The sequence below is a fragment of the Ornithorhynchus anatinus genome, chromosome 16 (genome assembly GCF_004115215.2).
Source record: "Ornithorhynchus anatinus isolate Pmale09 chromosome 16, mOrnAna1.pri.v4, whole genome shotgun sequence".
Lineage (NCBI taxonomy): Eukaryota > Metazoa > Chordata > Mammalia > Monotremata > Ornithorhynchidae > Ornithorhynchus > Ornithorhynchus anatinus.
The window spans coordinates 7025425-7041646 of record NC_041743.1 but is presented as its reverse complement, the minus strand read 5'-3'; the positions used below and the strand labels follow the sequence as shown (position 1 = coordinate 7041646).

General features: G+C 47.5%; 1 protein-coding gene across 2 annotated transcripts in view; it reads left to right on the top strand.

The window, feature by feature from the left end:
- Positions 1 to 16222, top strand: part of TNR (tenascin R) — a 228604-nt gene that overhangs the window by 102366 nt on the left and 110016 nt on the right. For both annotated transcript variants that reach the window (XM_029081118.2, XM_007668916.4), the window contains exon 2: positions 11949 to 12028. The gene's annotated coding sequence lies outside the window, so the exon portion shown is untranslated. The remainder of the gene's footprint in view (positions 1 to 11948; positions 12029 to 16222) is intronic.

Genomic DNA, 16222 nt, shown 5'->3' with positions numbered 1-16222 from the left:
CGTTTCAGGTAGGAAGAAGGTGTGAACAAAGGTCAGCAACGAGAGAGACAAGGACAAGGCACAGTGAGTAAGTAGCTTTGAGGGGAACAAAGAATACATGCTGGGATGTAGTGCTAAAAGAGTGGATACAGTAGGAGGGAGAGAGCTAATTGAGTGCCTTCAAACCAATGGTTAGCTAGCAAGTCAATTAACAGTATTTATTGAACGTGCAATTCACTGTATTCATTCATTCATTCAATAGTATTTATTGAGCGCTTACTATGTGCAGAGCACTGTACTAAGCGCTTGGGATGAACAAGTCGGCAACAGATAGAGACAGTCCCTGCCGTTTGACGGGCTTACAGTCTAATCGGGGGAGACGGACAGACAAGAACAATGGCACTAAACAGCGTCAAGGGGAAGAACATCTCGTAAAAACAATGGCAAATAAATAGAATCAAGGCGATGTACAATTCATTAACAAAATAAATAGGGTAACGAAAATATTTACAGTTGAGTGGACGAGTACAGTGCTGTGGGGATGGGAAGGGAGAGGTGGAGGAGCAGAGGGAAAAGGGGAAAATGAGGCTTTAGCTGCGGAGAGGTAAAGGGGGGATGGCAGAGGGAGTAGAGGGGGAAGAGGAGCTCAGTCTGGGAACGCCTCTAGGAGGAGGTGATTTTTAAGTAAGGTTTTGAAGAGGGAAAGAGAATCAGTTTGGCGGAGGTGAGGAGGGAGGGTGTTCCAGGACCGCGGGAGGACGTGACCCAGAGGTCGACGGCGGGATAGGCGAGACCGAGGGACGGCGAGGAGGTGGGCGGCAGAGGAGCGGAGCGGGCGGTAGAAAGAGAGAAGGGAGGAGAGGTAGGAAGGGGCAAGGTGATGGAGAGCCTTGAAGCCTAGAGTGAGGAGTTTTTGTTTGGAGCGGAGGTCGATAGGCAACCACTGGAGTTGTTTAAGAAGAGGAGTGACATGCCCAGATCGTTTCTGCAGGAAGATGAGCCGGGCAGCGGAGTGAAGAATAGACCGGAGCGGGGCGAGAGAGGAGGAAGGGAGGTCAGAGAGAAGGCTGACACAGTAGTCTAGCCGGGATATAACGAGAGCCCGTAATAGTAAGGTAGCCGTTTGGGTGGAGAGGAAAAGGCGGATCTTGGCGATATTGTAGAGGTGAAACCGGCAGGTCTTGGTAATGGATAGGATGTGTGGGGTGAACGAGAGGGACTTGGCCCTCTTCTGTTCTCCATTTACACTCACTCCCTCGGTAAACTCATCCGCTCTCACGGCCTTGACTACCATCTCTACGCAGATGACACGCAGATCTACATCTCCGCCCCTGTCCTCTCCCCCTCCCTTCAGGCTCGCATCTCCTCCTGCCTCCGGGACGTCTCCACCTGGATGTCGGCCCGCCACCTAAAACTCAACATGAGCAAGACTGAGCTCCTCATCTTCCCTCCCAAGCCCGGGCCGCTCCCAGACTTCTCCATCACCGTGGATGGCACGACCATCCTTCCCGTCCCGCAGGCCCGCAATCTCGGTGCATACAAGGGACTTACTGAGAAGCTGCTGTTTGATGCAGAGGAATAAGTGAATATGCAGCCTGAGTCCAGCTGGTAGGGACTCCTGACCAGGGAAAGACCGGGAACCTTTACCATCCTCGCACCCTGCCTGCTTGGCACAGTAGACTGGGACGATGCAGCCAGGGTTCAGGATTCTGTTTCGACTCTAGAGCTCCTCCTTGTTAGCGAGTTACCTGGAACAGGGCTGGGAACACCGCCACATTGGCTGTTAGAGCAGATGACGTGAGTGCTCTCTGCGTGCAAATGGAAAATGCCAAAACACTTCAACAGCCAAGAAGCCAAATGTGGGAAAGCGATATGGGTTCCAGACATCAGCGGGAGCAAATTGTCCCGAGACCAAATGCCGAGGTGACTGATTTGGGAATTGCCATGACAATAACAAGCTTCATCTCCTTCAGATAAACAATAGCAAATTTGAGAAGCAACATGGCCTAGTGGAAAAAGCACGGGCCTGGGAGTCAGAGGACCTGGGTTCTGTTCCCGGCTCTGCCACGTCCGTTGTGTGACCATGGGCAAGTCCCTTCACTCCTCCGTGCCTCAGCTCCCTCAACTATGAGCCCCACTGGGTCAGGGACTGTGTCCAACCTGATCACATTGTATCTACCCCAGGGCTTAGAACAGTGCTTGTCACCTAGTAAGCACTTAACGAGTACCATTATTATTATTGTTGTTATGTGCTGAGCCAGACACCAGATGTGAGGTGGGCAGAAGACATTTCTGAGTGCAGAGTCCCCAAGTGGAAGCAAGGGGCGGGAGGGATGACAGAGGGTTCCAGCTGAACTCAGCAGTCACCGGGAAGGCAGGGAGATGGGCCATCTCAAAGGGAGCCAGAGCCCCCATAATTTAGAACTTTATAGCTGATCCTGACTTTTGAAATGACAGCCGGCAATGAAGGCTAATAAACTCTGTCTGACCTTCCAAGGAGAGACGGCGTGTTACACGTGAATCCAGACCACAGGGAAAATCTCCCCAATGAGAGGGTGGGGGAAGGGAGGAGGAGGGTTCAGAAAACCAAAAAATTAACTCCCTGTTGCAGCACATTTACTCAGCAATCTGCGGACTTGAGGGAATTGTAAAGAAAGAGGAAAGAGAAACTCAGTTGGATTTAGCTTTCTGATGAGAATAGAGGGGAACAGCCTGGAAAAATGGATTTTTTTTTAGGTTTTCCGATGCTGCTGACTTCCTTTACCCATCTATCCCATTCTTTCCAGCCCTTCCCACTCTTCCCAGTTAGCTGCAAAAGATGCACTTGATGACCGAGAGGGTCAGTAGCTTGAAGACGTGCAATGTCGCTGGTGTACTTCTCTTTTCCATTTTTTTTAAACACTATTGCGATGGTTGGTTCCTGGAAGCCAAAGGTCTTGTATGCCCCAAGCTTTTGTTACACTCTCCCAAGCACTTGGACGGGGGCTTGGCACTCGGCAGATGCTCATTAGATACCATTGATGATGACGGTGGAGCCAAATGACTTTTAGGCCTTGGAGATCTGATTTCTCTCCCCGTGATTTGACCCGATGGTCCTGGCTGGGGTAAGACTCCTCCATGTCTGAATGAGGCAGAAGAGTGACCATCCACTCACCTTTGCTGGACAAGAACACCCTCCCAGCCCGGCCAGCTGAGTCTGTGTTGTTATATGATCACTCCCTCAGCCTCCCAGACCCTACTCACAGCCATTATAGCTGCCTCAATATTCTGCCCTCCCCACCACTGCCCAGCTCAAGACTCAGACTGTAAAAGCTCACTGAGGGCAGGGAATGTGTCTGTTTCCTGTTAAATTGTACTCTCCCAAGCGCTCAGTGGAAAGAGCACGGGCTTGGGAGTCAGAGGTCATGAGTTCGAATTCCGGCTCTGCCACTTGTCAGCTGTGTGACTGTGGCCAAGTCCCTTTACTTCTCTGTGCCTCAGTAACCTCATCTGTAAAATGGGGATTAACTGTGAGCCCCACGTGGGACGACCTGATTCCCCTGTGTCTACCCCAGCGCTTAGAACAGTGCTCTGCACATAGTAAGCGCTTAACAAATACCAACCTTATCATTATTACTCTGCACACAGTAAGTGCTCAATAAAAACGATTGACTGACTGACTCAGAGGAGTATCCACTACCCAGAGGCACCCAGAAACGTTAGGTCTGGTTCTTTTTCATGAGTTGGAGAGAGAGAAAGGAGATTTTTATTAGACATCCAGGTTGTGATGGCCAGGTTTTTTATATTGAAATCCACCATCCTGTTAAGAAGTCTGGGTCTTCTTGAACTGCTGTAAAGTTGTGCCTTCGGGGTGAGCCCCTTTGAGGAGAGATGAGCTGACTCTAGGAAGACCTGAGTCTCTCAGTCTTTGCAGACCTGCTCCACCATTCAAGCACAGTTGATTCTCTCACAGCACTGAACATGGCCCATTACCCATCTTACACAGGCCATTTAGAATCACACCTCTTCCACAGCCAGTCGGAAACAAAGTTGCAGACTCATCAAGTCCCAGGGAAACTATGGCATCAGATATTCGAGGTTGCTTTTGGCTCCCGCAGAATTGAAGCAGCTTGGCTTAGTGGAAAAGGCACGGGCTTGGGAGTCAGAGGTTGTGGGTTCTAATCCCGACTCTGCCATTCGTCAACTGTGTGACTTTCAGCAAGTCACTCAACTTCTCTGTGCCTCAGTTACCTCATCTGTAAAATGGGGATTATGACTGTGAGCCCCGTGTGGAACAACCTGATTACCTTGTATCTACCCCAGTGTTTAGAACAGTGCTTGGCACATAGTAAGCGTTTGCTGTGTGGCCTTGGGCGAGTCACTTCATTTCCCTATGCCTCAGTGACCTCATCTGTAAAATAAGGATTGAGACTGTGAGCCCCATGTGGGACAGGGACAGTATCCAACCCAAGTAGCTTGTATCCATCCCAGCTCTTAGTACAATGCCTATCCCATAGTAAGTGCTTAACAGATACCATAATTATTATAAGCACTTAGTACAGTGCTCTGCACACAGTAAGCGCTCAATAAATATGATTGCATGAATATTTTCTTTGGTTTTTTTCCCACAGGCAGATTGGAGATTATGCCCACCCCCATGGTGATTAATGGATAATTAATGCATTTAGGCTAAGCCCTTAGAGGGGCCTCCTTCCAGGGTAGTGTGGCTGATTTGGAGATTGCTTGGTTTTAATTATTTATTTATTTTGATGGTATTTGTTAAGCACCGACTAAGTGTCAAATACTGTTCTAAAGCGCTGGGGTAGATAGCAGTTAATTATGTTGGGCACAGTCCCTGTCCATTTGGGGCTCACAGTGTAAGACCGAAGGAGAACAGGAGAACTGAGGCAAAGAAAAGTTAAGCAACTTGCCCAAGGTCACACGGCAAGCAGTTGGCAGAGCCAGGATTAAAATCCAGGTTCTCTGACTCCCAGACCCTTTCTCTTTTCACTAGGCCATGTTGTTTCTTATTTGTCTCTTTTGAAGGCCATCCATATGGCTGGATCTCCCCATCCCCATCCCCAAATCCCAATGCAGGAAGCTGGGCAAGAGTGATCTCTTGCAGACTTGTTTGAGGTGGTGAGTCTGACCCAAGGAGTAAAGAAGTAGAAGAGCAAAAATTAGGTTTTCTGCCCAGGGGTACAGAGTGACTTTTGCCATCCTGGCATATTTATTTGCAGGGCTACTGTGTACATCCTTGTCCTTCCTTCAGGTTCCCTCTGCAAATCCTTTTTGTCTGTCTTCCCCATGAGCTCCCCCTGAGGCCAGGCAACTAGTGCCTTGCTTTTATTGAACTCTCCCAAACACTTAGTATGGAGTTTTGCACTTATTAGTCACTCAGAAGATACTGTTGATGGATTGGCCTGAAAATGGGACTGATGTTTAGGAACAAACTCCCTAGTGACCCTCGTTCTAGATAAAAGGATCTAAATTAGTCCACTTGAGTCTGAGGACAGTCTCTTGCAAATGCCACTGAAGCAGGGAGGGACTGTCATGACTCATAAAGAAGCCTGCTGATGGAAGATTCTTTGTTACACATGGCTAATTGGTTCTCAAGCCTTCTTGCCTCCAAAATTTCCAGTGCAATGCGTTTGGGACTGCACTTTAACCCAAAGATACAGACTGAAGGACACAATAATGACTAATTATGAGGGAAAACTAATTTACAAGAGAACCAAGCCAAAGAGGTGCCGATTTGAGGCTCGGGAAAATGAGCCATCGCATCATCCCAGCTCTGCCACTTGTCAGCTGTGTGACTGTGGGCAAGTCACTTAACTTCTCTGTGCCTCAGTTACCTCATCTGTAAAATGGGGATTAAGACTGTGAGCCCCACGTGGGACAACCTGATTCCCCTGTGTCTACCCCAGTGCTTAGAACAGTACTCTGCACATAGTAAGCGCTTAACAAATACCAACATTATTATCTTCCAGCCCCACTGTCCCAGGGTAGGGTCATAGGGCTGGGGCTTCTAGACCAATGCCAGCCCACTAGGCCGAGTCCTAGCTCTCGGGCCAGGCGGGACCTGAGCTGAGCCCTGGGAACCTAGGCTAAGAATTCGGCCTGGATCCATTTGGATCTGGCTCATCCAAGGCAGTGGGTGGGTGTGCTGGTCAGTAAGGCCCAGCAGTCCCTACTGGGGCCGTTTGCACATGTGCAGACACACTAGACTCCATAGTCCATCATGCCCTAGGCAGGTGCAAAATAAGGAGCAAGGGAAGACACCCAGAGTCTGAGCTTCTCAAGGGTCTGGAGAAGGCACAGATCCAGGACCAAAGGGACCCACAGACTGTCCAGTTCCATGCAGGCCTTTGCCCCTGCGATTCTGTGGACAGGAAGCCACAGGGACACAGAAATGGCCCAACAAGCAGGAACAAATGAGTCAACAGTATTTATTGAGCACCTCCTGCGTGCAGAGCATTATTCTAAGCACTTGCTAGAAAAAAACGTTTTTAGAAGACAAAATCTTTACCCTCAAGGAGTTTACAATTTAGAAGGACGGACGAATGCAAACGGTATTACAAATGGGAAGAAGAGAATGGAAAGATGGATATGTGGTTGTGTAATTTCTTAAATAGCAATCTGATAAGTCGACAGGTACAGACAAATGTGTGATCTCCTTTTCGTTGGTGGGAGCCCCCCCAACACCTCCTTCTAAGCCGAGACTGTTGCGATAAATTATTTGAAGTCTAGAATTATCTGTGAATAATGGAAATTGCCCATTTGTTGAGTGGCACCAATTGTGTCTATTCAAAGCCGCCCCGCTATTCAGATCAGATCCCTAATGTGTAGACAGAGTATGAGAACTTACCAAAATAATTAATTTGGAAATAATGGTAACAGGATAGCAGTAAGACAGAGAATATCTGAAATGACTATGTCTCCATTCATCTCACAGGGTCCCCTGAACAATGCAGCTCCCTTGGGGGAGGGAGGTTATAAAGTAGGAATTTTGCTACAGAAAGTGAGCTCTAGAGACTTAGGCTTAGAATCCCCATAATCATCATCTTCATCAGTGCTCTGCACTGTATGGAGTGCTAAAGAGAGGTTACTGCAGCAGAGTTAGCAGACACATTCTCTGTCCATAACAAGCTTAGTATCAAGCTTTGCCGACTGTTGTGGAGCACCATCAGATTGTTAGGCTACAGTTCGGGCAAGATTCAGGTCCTGCTAGAAAACTTAAAGTCAGTGCCAGGCACTGTACTAAATGCTGGGGTAAATACAAGCTAATCAGTTTGCACATAGTCTATGGCCTTTGTGGGATTTACAGTCTTAATCCCCATTTTACAGAGAAGGTAACTGAGGCACAAGGAAGTGCAGCAATTTGCCCAAGGTCACACAACAGAGAAGTGGCGGAGCTGGGATTAGAACCCAGGCACTTGCACATCAGTGATCCCATCTTAACTACACAACATCATTGCAAGATAGGAAGAGGCAGTTATTATTACTAGGAAGAGGCAGGTATTATTACCCCTAATTTGCAGATGAGGGATCCAAGTCCCAGAGAAGTTAAGTGATGTGCCCAAACTCTCACAGCAAGCCAAGAGCAGAGACGTGACTTGAATCCAGGTCTCCTGACTCCCGGGACCAGGCTCTTTGTCCTGGATTATGCCACTTAAGGAAATGGCCAAGTCACAGACCCAGCCACCTTTTCAAGTGATCATCTCACTTTCCATCCCTCTCTGGGTGTTCAGGCCAGATGTTGCTCTGGCATAGAGACATCACTTTCTGCAGGGTTGTCCCCTCTCTGATCATACCCCTGACTCTGACAGGGCAGGGCACTGGGACTGGGTCCCAGGCTCCTCCAGGAAAGAAGGGAGACTGCCTCCCTCTGACAACTCCACAGAGTAAACTCCCAGCCTCATCCAGTTCCACAGCTTTCTGCCTTTGCTCTCTGGGGGAAGGTACAGCCCAATTTCAAAGTCTTTTTAATAAAATCCAGGTGGAAAGGGCAGCCTGTTACTTTAATCCTCTGCTGGGTCATTCCATTAAGCCCAGGACTCACAAAAATATGAGCCATCTTGCCCCCTCTTTCTGTTTGTAATAATAATGAAAGATAATTATGGGCCTGCCTGTCAGATGTTCCAGCCATTACTACCTCAAGATTAATTAATTGCAAAATGAAGGTATGAAAAGACCACAGGGGCTCTCCCAGATGCAGATTTTATAAAGCCTGGAAAAGTTGCTCGGAAAGATGCCCTGAGCATCGTAATCCAGCCTGAGGTCCAGCTGAAAGGACCACAAGGATGGAGTCCCTGTCCACAGACATATTTCTGAGGGAGAGGAGGGGCCCAGGGCCTTCAGGGCCTTTTTTGTGTGCCATATGCATGGTCAGTACATTGCCCATCCTAGAGACCTGGGCAGTCCAACCCAGGCAGGATACAAAAACGATGAAGAAACAACGCAGGCAGGCAGGCAAGTATCAGAGCGTATTGAACTAAGAGTATGTAAATTCATGAGCTTGGAGTAGACGATCCGTGCCCTTGAGACGCTGATAACCTTATAGAGATGAGCAAAACTTACAGTCATCATAGATTAGGACATTTGGAATCAGTAATTAGAAAAGCGAGTTAAGGGAAACGCAGCTCACAGACTGTGTTAGGAAGTTAATCAGGGAAAGCTTCCTGTAAGAGATTGGCTGCAAGACATGATTTCCAAGAGGAGGGATGGGCTATAGGGGCTAGGAGCAGGGAGATTTGACCTGGCCCTTCTCACCCCAGGTTTCACAAACCCTAGTCATGCAGGGCCCTGGATGGTAGTGCCAGCCTCCTGAGCCTAGCAGTCCTTGACTGGTACAGCACTCGGGAGACCAGTGGCCTAATTGGATGACCATGGAATGTCCTCAGAGAAACATTCCAAGAACCAGGGTTTGAACCTAAGTGGAAGAGGAATCAAAAATGACAGATTCCTACAGTCCAAATTTAGGGGATTGACTGAGCCTCACCCAGCTGGGCACTGAAGACAGAATCAGGGAAAGTTGCATCGGTGGGGGGGGGGGGGGGCGGGGGACACAGCCACCTCCTGGCCATATTCCATCCAGGCTCCAAGATGTAAGATGGGAAGAGAGTATGCCCAAAAAAACAGCAGGCTGTACAGGCTCTGGGTGTGACCAGATACAGACTTTGCTCTCAGAGACCACTCATCCTCCAGTGGCCCCACCCTAGGGCCACCGAGCAAATACTTCTTCCCTCAGCGTGGTAGAACAGTCTTCATTGTTATCTAACATGGGGGTATTTTTTTGTGATATTTGTTCAATGCTTACTATGTGCCAGGCATTGTACTAAGTGATGGGATAGCTACAAGCTAATCAGGTTGGACACAGTGGTTGTCCCACAGTCTTAAACCCCATTTTACAGATGAGGTAACTGAGGCACAGAGAAGTTAAATGACTTGCCCAAGGTCATGCATAGCAGTCAAGTGGCAGAGCCGGGATTAGAATCCAGGTCCTCTGGCTCCCAAGCACTAGGTCATACTTCTTCTCCTATTTGGAGAGAATCGAGTGGCCTGGTGTCTGGATTTTTTTGTCAAGAGTCTCTCCCAGGGTGTGAAAGGTGCACCCAGAATCCTGGAAAAACTCACTTACTTGAAAGGTTAATTCCGTACCCATGCACATGTCAAAGGACAGTTTGCAAAGAAGCAATTTAGTCCTGGGATGTTGCAAACTATCATGAGGAAACAAGTGTTGTGACTACTCTAAGTATTTCTGACGGAGAGCAGACGGACAGATGGATCTAAAGCAGGATGGAAAAGGACCAGAGCATTTGGTAGGAAGCAGAAGAGCCTCCTCACAATTCTTTTCTGCCTCTTATTTCATCCCTTTCTGTTTCCTAGGCATTTGACAGTGTCTGGTGGACAACCTTTGGCAGTATGAATAGCCCCCCCCCCCCCAGACATCTTGCCTCTGGTATCTGTACCTGCAAGCACAGCTGTTTGGGAAAGCAGCCAGCCGGGATGTCTGGAATAACAGTCCTTTCTCGGGTATCTAACTACAAGAGAACCTTCTGCAAGATGAGGTTCATGTGTGGTCTCTTCAGAGATTTAGGAGGGGTCTGCCAGCTAAACTGAATGGATCTATTAGTGTGATAAGTCATATGGCTAAGCACGCGTCCACATCGTATTTTCATTATGTTCAGAGATGCTATAGGGCAGAAATAATATTTCAATAACCAATGTCTTGACTTTGGAGCAATTTTCCCAGACTTGCTGGATGGCAGTGCTGCTATTACTTGGATCATAGTTTAGAGAAAATGACCTTAGCCTTCTTTTACAAAGGGATAAATTACAGACTCAGGATTTCCCCATAAAGCTTGGTGGGGCTCCCCAGCCACCTATCTATTCTTTCCCCCTCTAAATTCATCACGTTTTGTATGGCTGGGGGTTGTTGATTCTCAGCTTATCTCACTGTCTGCTGTGTGATCTTGGGCAAGTCACGTCACTTCTCTATGCCTGTTACCTCATCTGTAAAATGGGGATTGAGACTGTGAGCCCCTTGTAGGACAGGGACTGTGTCCAACCTCATTTCCTTGTATCCACCCCAGCACTTAGTACAGTGCCTAGTACATAATAAGCGCTTAACAAATGCCACAATTATTATTATTATTGTTAAGTCCAGGGTTGGGCCACCAGCCTGGGGCCCAGAAGTGAAGGGATCATTGCAGCCTAGAGGATACCAAATTGAGGATCAGTAGACCTGGGTTCTAGTCCTGACTCCTCCATTTTCCTGCCGTGTGCTCTTGAGCAAGTCATTTACTTTCTCTGTGCCTCTGTTTCCTTGCCTGTAGAATGGAGATAAAATACTCGTTCTGCCCTTCGAAACCGTGAACCTCATGTGGGGCAGGGACTGGATATCTGATTATCTTGTTGTTACCCCAGTGTTTAACACATGCTCAGCACAGAGTAAACCCTTATAAATACCTTGGAAGACCAATGCTGCCAGAGTATTATTGTTCACTGAGCTCCCATTGATTCAGTTCAGGAGGGGGAAGAGCCAGAAACTGGCCGGATAGAGGAAACATCTGTTTGGGTTAATAATATTGCTGACTCATTAGTAGGCAGGTTTGACCCATCTTAACGGTGCTACTTTTCCTCTGGCAAATGAGTAAGAGTAACTCCAGGCAAAGTGGTTCCATGCTGAAGTAAGCCAAGAGAAGAGATGCTTTGTCGAATACAGTTCTTGTTCCCCCACTCCCCAAAATGCCTTCCTGAGTAGTTATTTGGAGCTTTTTTCAATTGCAGGTCTCTGATTTTCATTCTGCACTCAGTAATCCCTTTGACCTCCTTGGCTCTTGGTTTCCCTTTCTGCATTGCAAATGAACTCTAAGTAGAACCTCAATAAGAGGAGGGCAGTGAGAAGGAAAAAAGGCATTATTGGTAACCTTTATGTGTCACCACCCTCTCTATAGAAAGGGCAGGGTTCAATACCCTCTTGATTACTCTGAACCCACAGCTGGAGCCCCCACCCAGAAACCCAGAGTACTTACTTGTGTTGGGAACCCTCCATAGATAAGTCTGCTCATAAGCATGAGCTAAAGATAATTTGTTAAATCTGGGTCACCCATCCCAGTTCCCCAGGCATCATTCCTCAACAGCTGGCATGGTTCCCCAGTTTCACATCCAGAGGAGGTCAAAATAATTACCCAGTTTCCCCAAAATCTCTTTCCAGGAAGAAGGGCGTCATTGCGGTCTTGTGGTTATTCTGATGTCTAGCAAATATAGGGGCGATTTTACAAATGCTCAGTATATCAGGGCTTCTTCAGTGTTTTCTCCACCTGTTTCACGGGGAGATGGTGAGGAGTAATGAAATGAAAGGAATGAAACTGATAAAGCTCCTTTGAGATCAGGAGCAAGCTTTGCTTGGGAAATTAACCTAATGAACTTCCACATACCTTGGGAGGGTTTTACCATTTACCACCGTTCTCCCTTCTCTCGCCTAGGTGAACCCACCAGGCTCGCTGCAGAAACTGGATCAAAGAGCCAGCCTGAAAAGAGAGGAAAACAAAGACTGCTTCCAGAGGTACTGTACCCCCTTGTTTCTTCCCAGTTGCCCCTACTCCAGTTTTCGCTGACCTCTTGGAGTTTTGATGTAGCTTGCTGGTCAGTACATTTTGCTGCCGGGCTGAGTGATCCTCAATTTCAGAACCACCTGTCGGGGGATGGGGCCAGGAAGCCAAACTGTCTATTTCACACTTCAGTGGTACCTCTGCAGGAACCAGTTACGCTGGTTTGCTGGCTGGCAGGAAGGAGACAGGTTCCGATCCAGTGGTTTCCCATAGTTCCCTTTGGAAAGCGACTTGGTGCTGCAGCCTGTAATAAAAGTGTATTACTGTGCTCAGTCATGCTAAGGGTTGCTAAGGCCTGTAGTCCCAGCCCACCAGAACCAGCAATGGGCCTGTATAAATCAGTCTTGAATTATTCAGAAGCCCTGACTTAAAAAATTCTTGAGTTTCCAAACCTATAATAAAGTTCGCCGTCCATGATATGAAGAAATATCCATCTCTTTATCTCCATCCGTAATTATTTATATGGCTGAAGGAAAAACCTGTCATTTTTTCTTTTAATTTTAAAGCTTTCCTAATTCTTTTTTCATGAGGTGTGTGAGGGGGTGTGTATATATATATATATCAGAAGAATTTATAGTGGAAATAATAAAAAGGTCTACCGCAAAGACTTATAGGAATCTGGTACTTGCCAAAGTACATGTTTTATTCTCATAACAGTTTTTCATCGAATCAGAACCTTTGTGGGTTGAACAGAAAGAAGTCTGATAGAGACCTTTTCCATAAAGGATGCTCCAGGCTACCGTCCCATCCACCCCTGCCCTTCCCCCATTCCTCGGTTGCCAACGAATGTCAGAAGCACCTCACAGTCCTTCCCAGAGTAGTAGAACATTTCCATTCAGAACACCTTCATGGCACCTGAAAGCTCGGAAGCTCCAGTGTCCAGCAGATCCCAGAATCCCTTGGGGTAGGAAGGGACTGAGGCCTCCGGAGGGCCGAGCAAAGAGAGGGACAGAGAGAAATGGAGAGCAGTGAGAGTAGAGAAGGGGGTTGACACAGAGAGCAAGGGAGTCAATGGAGAGAATGAAAGAGAAGAAAAGTAGAGGGAAGAGGAGGAAGGGGTGAGGGGAAAGGGACAGGAGCACTGGCACCATCCTCTGCCAGTACTGCTTCACTACCAGGTGCCCTCTCCTCCTCCCTCCTTCTCCCCTATCTTCTTGTCCTCCACTGCCATCACCATCCCCTCCTCCACCTTCACCACCTGCCACTAGTAGTAGTGATAGTATTTATTAAGTGCTTACTGTAAGTAAAGCGCTGTAGTAAGTGCCGGGAGAGAATTCCCAGGTGGATAGGGTCACTACCATAGCCTTGATTGAACTGGACCATCCGGGGCTTTTCATAGGAGTGCCCAGAATGAGCAGAACAAATCATTCCTGCCACACTGGAAATTGCCATGAGCAGCCCCAGGCTCATCTAGCTTAGTGGTGGGAGTGGCAAAGGCAGCAACAGCGACTGGCTGCAGAGGGGACTACTTTTGTGATCAAATGAGGAGGAGAAGGAGGCTAGGCTGCCTCTCCTCCAATTTCTTCTCCCCCCCCCCCCAATCCTTCTCTTCCCCCGCCTTCATGCCTTGGCAGCCATTGCTGCAGCTTTGGAATTCCTGTCACCCAGCCAAAGGCAGAACCCTAATGCATTTCACCCTGGGCCTTCCAGGTGACTGAGCAGACCTCCCAAAAGCATGAGTTTCCCACCTAATGCTGGACAGGGGACACCCCCAGACAGGGCTGATCACCCCAGTGGAACAGATAGGGGTCTGAGGAAGGCCGGGCCATCCTTTCCTACCAACTCAATAGTGCATCTCGTGTCTGATCTCAGAGACAGCATGTTTCATTAGGCTCAGATTCTTCCCATTGCCTTTGTATACAGCTTTTTCACTGATTTCATCATAAGATTGGTGTGGTGGTGTGGGAGAGAGAGGGCAGAGCATTTGAAATTATCTGAATGTGCCAAAAGGCTCTTTATCTGAGGGCGTGCTTTAGCGGGGCAGATGGAAGGTATGTTGGTTAGACTGTCTTGCAGAACACACCTTCAGAGCTCATCCTTTCTAGAATATAGCAGGGTTTTTTTTAAATCTTTTTTTTTCCCCACTGCGCAGATGAGCCCTTAATAGCATTAGAATTTAAATGGTCCCAGGCAAGCTTTCAACTTCCCACCAAATAGAGATGAATGGGATATTGGGAAGCTGAGCTCCCAGCTTCAAGACTATTCCTGGAATTGAGATAGCTTTGCAAGCAATGTCTTCATACTAGGAGGGAGGGGGAGAGAGAGGAAGAGAGACTACAAGTGGTGTACGTATTTGTATGTTTGAGAGAGAGTATTTGTTTGGGTATGCCTATACACACCACAGACTTATGGGTGCGTAATGACAGCAGGTAGGGCAGAGGCTAGGAATACTCCATTTCATCAATAGAATGGATCATGGAGATAAATCATAAAAAGCCTCAAATAGTCATCTGCTACATTAGCACCAGGCTTTATAATGGCTGCAACTACTTCTGATGGGTAGTTTTTTGTTGTTTTTTCCCCGGAGAAAGTGGTTCAAGATTTAAGACTTTTCCCCTCCCAGACTTCCCAAAAGGCTTTGTGTTGGAATGATTATCTCCTCTCCAGCGGAAGAAGCAACCTTCCAGCTGCTCCTTGACCCCACCCATATCCTCTCCCTTGTTTCTCATGCATTTATCAGGGGGAATCCAGACCCTTCATACTCCCTTTCCAGGTTGGGGATAACCAGGGTGCCATAATAATAGTGATGGTATTTGTTAAGTTCTTACTATATGCCAAGCACTTAGAATCCGGTCGTCCCATACGGGGCTCACAATCTTAATCCTCATTTTACAGACGAGAGGTAACTGAGGCACGGAGAAGTTAACTGACTTGTCCAAAGTCACACAGCTGATAAGAGGCGGAGCCAGGGTTAGAACCCATGACCTCTGACTCCCAAGCCCGTGCTTTTTCCACCAAGCCATGCTGCTTCTCTGCCATGTCCAAGCCACAGAATTCAGTGGCAAGAGATATGGCAGAGGGAGGCTTGGAAGTGCTTAGGATTGAATCCGTACTAGGCAGTGCACAGTCAGCTGTAAAGTGCACCACTGTAGTCAAACTGGATACCTGGCCCACACTGGGCACTGCAAGAGGATAGTGTAGGTGGCTTGGAGCTTCCTTCCATGCCCACCTCTGCAGACATTTACCCAGAAAGTCCAGATGCATTTCCAGGCTCAGAAAACCCAAGACCTTTATTCAGGTCTGCTTAACCTCGGCAGGGGGTTTTTTGTTTTTGTTTTTTTTTTAAAGAGCAAGTTCCTCAAGAGGATAGTTACACACTAAAGCACTTTCAGGAAATTTTCGCAAACTTTGAGGAATTTACTGTTGTGAGATCTTGCTGCTCTCCATTGCTGGCAGGATTCTAGCCAGAGTCTTCCTAGACCAAATACTGAAGCAGCGTGGCCTAGTGGATAGAGGGGACTGAGAGTCAGAAGATGTGAGTTCTAATCCCAGCTGCACCACTAGTGTGCTGTGTGACCTTGGACAAGTTGCTTCACTTCTCTGTGCCTCAATTACCTCATCTGGAAAGTGGAGATTAAAAGTGTGAGCCCCATGGGGGACAGGGGCTGTGTCCCACCTGATTAATTGGTATCTATCCCAGTGCTTAGGACAGTGCTTGGCACATAATAAGCACTTAACAAGTACCATAATTTATTATTATTATTATTAATAATAAATCTCAGTGATGAGACTTTGTTATGGTCATTTGGGGTCCAGCAGAAGAAGATAGGCCAATCTGACTTCCGGCTTTTAGAAATGGGGCAACTGGCTTTGGAGTAGAATATCGGGACACGGAGAGAGAACAGACACAGTGTCAGATACTTTTCAACTATTTAGCACCATGCAATGTGCTTAATAAATAGCATTATTACTACTACTACTCGGGTAACAAATGCAACAGCACAACAAAGCCTAATGCATTGTGTATCTGATCGGGAACGATATGTCAGTCACATGCGTCGGTTTTATCCGTCTCATCGACCTCCACTAGCAAATCTCACCCTCCACAGTGGTGTCTTACATATTGAAGGACAGCTAGGTAAATACACGAGAACCAATTTAAAGCGCTTGTATTTAACAGCTATGCCCTTTTTCCAGTGCTCCAAATT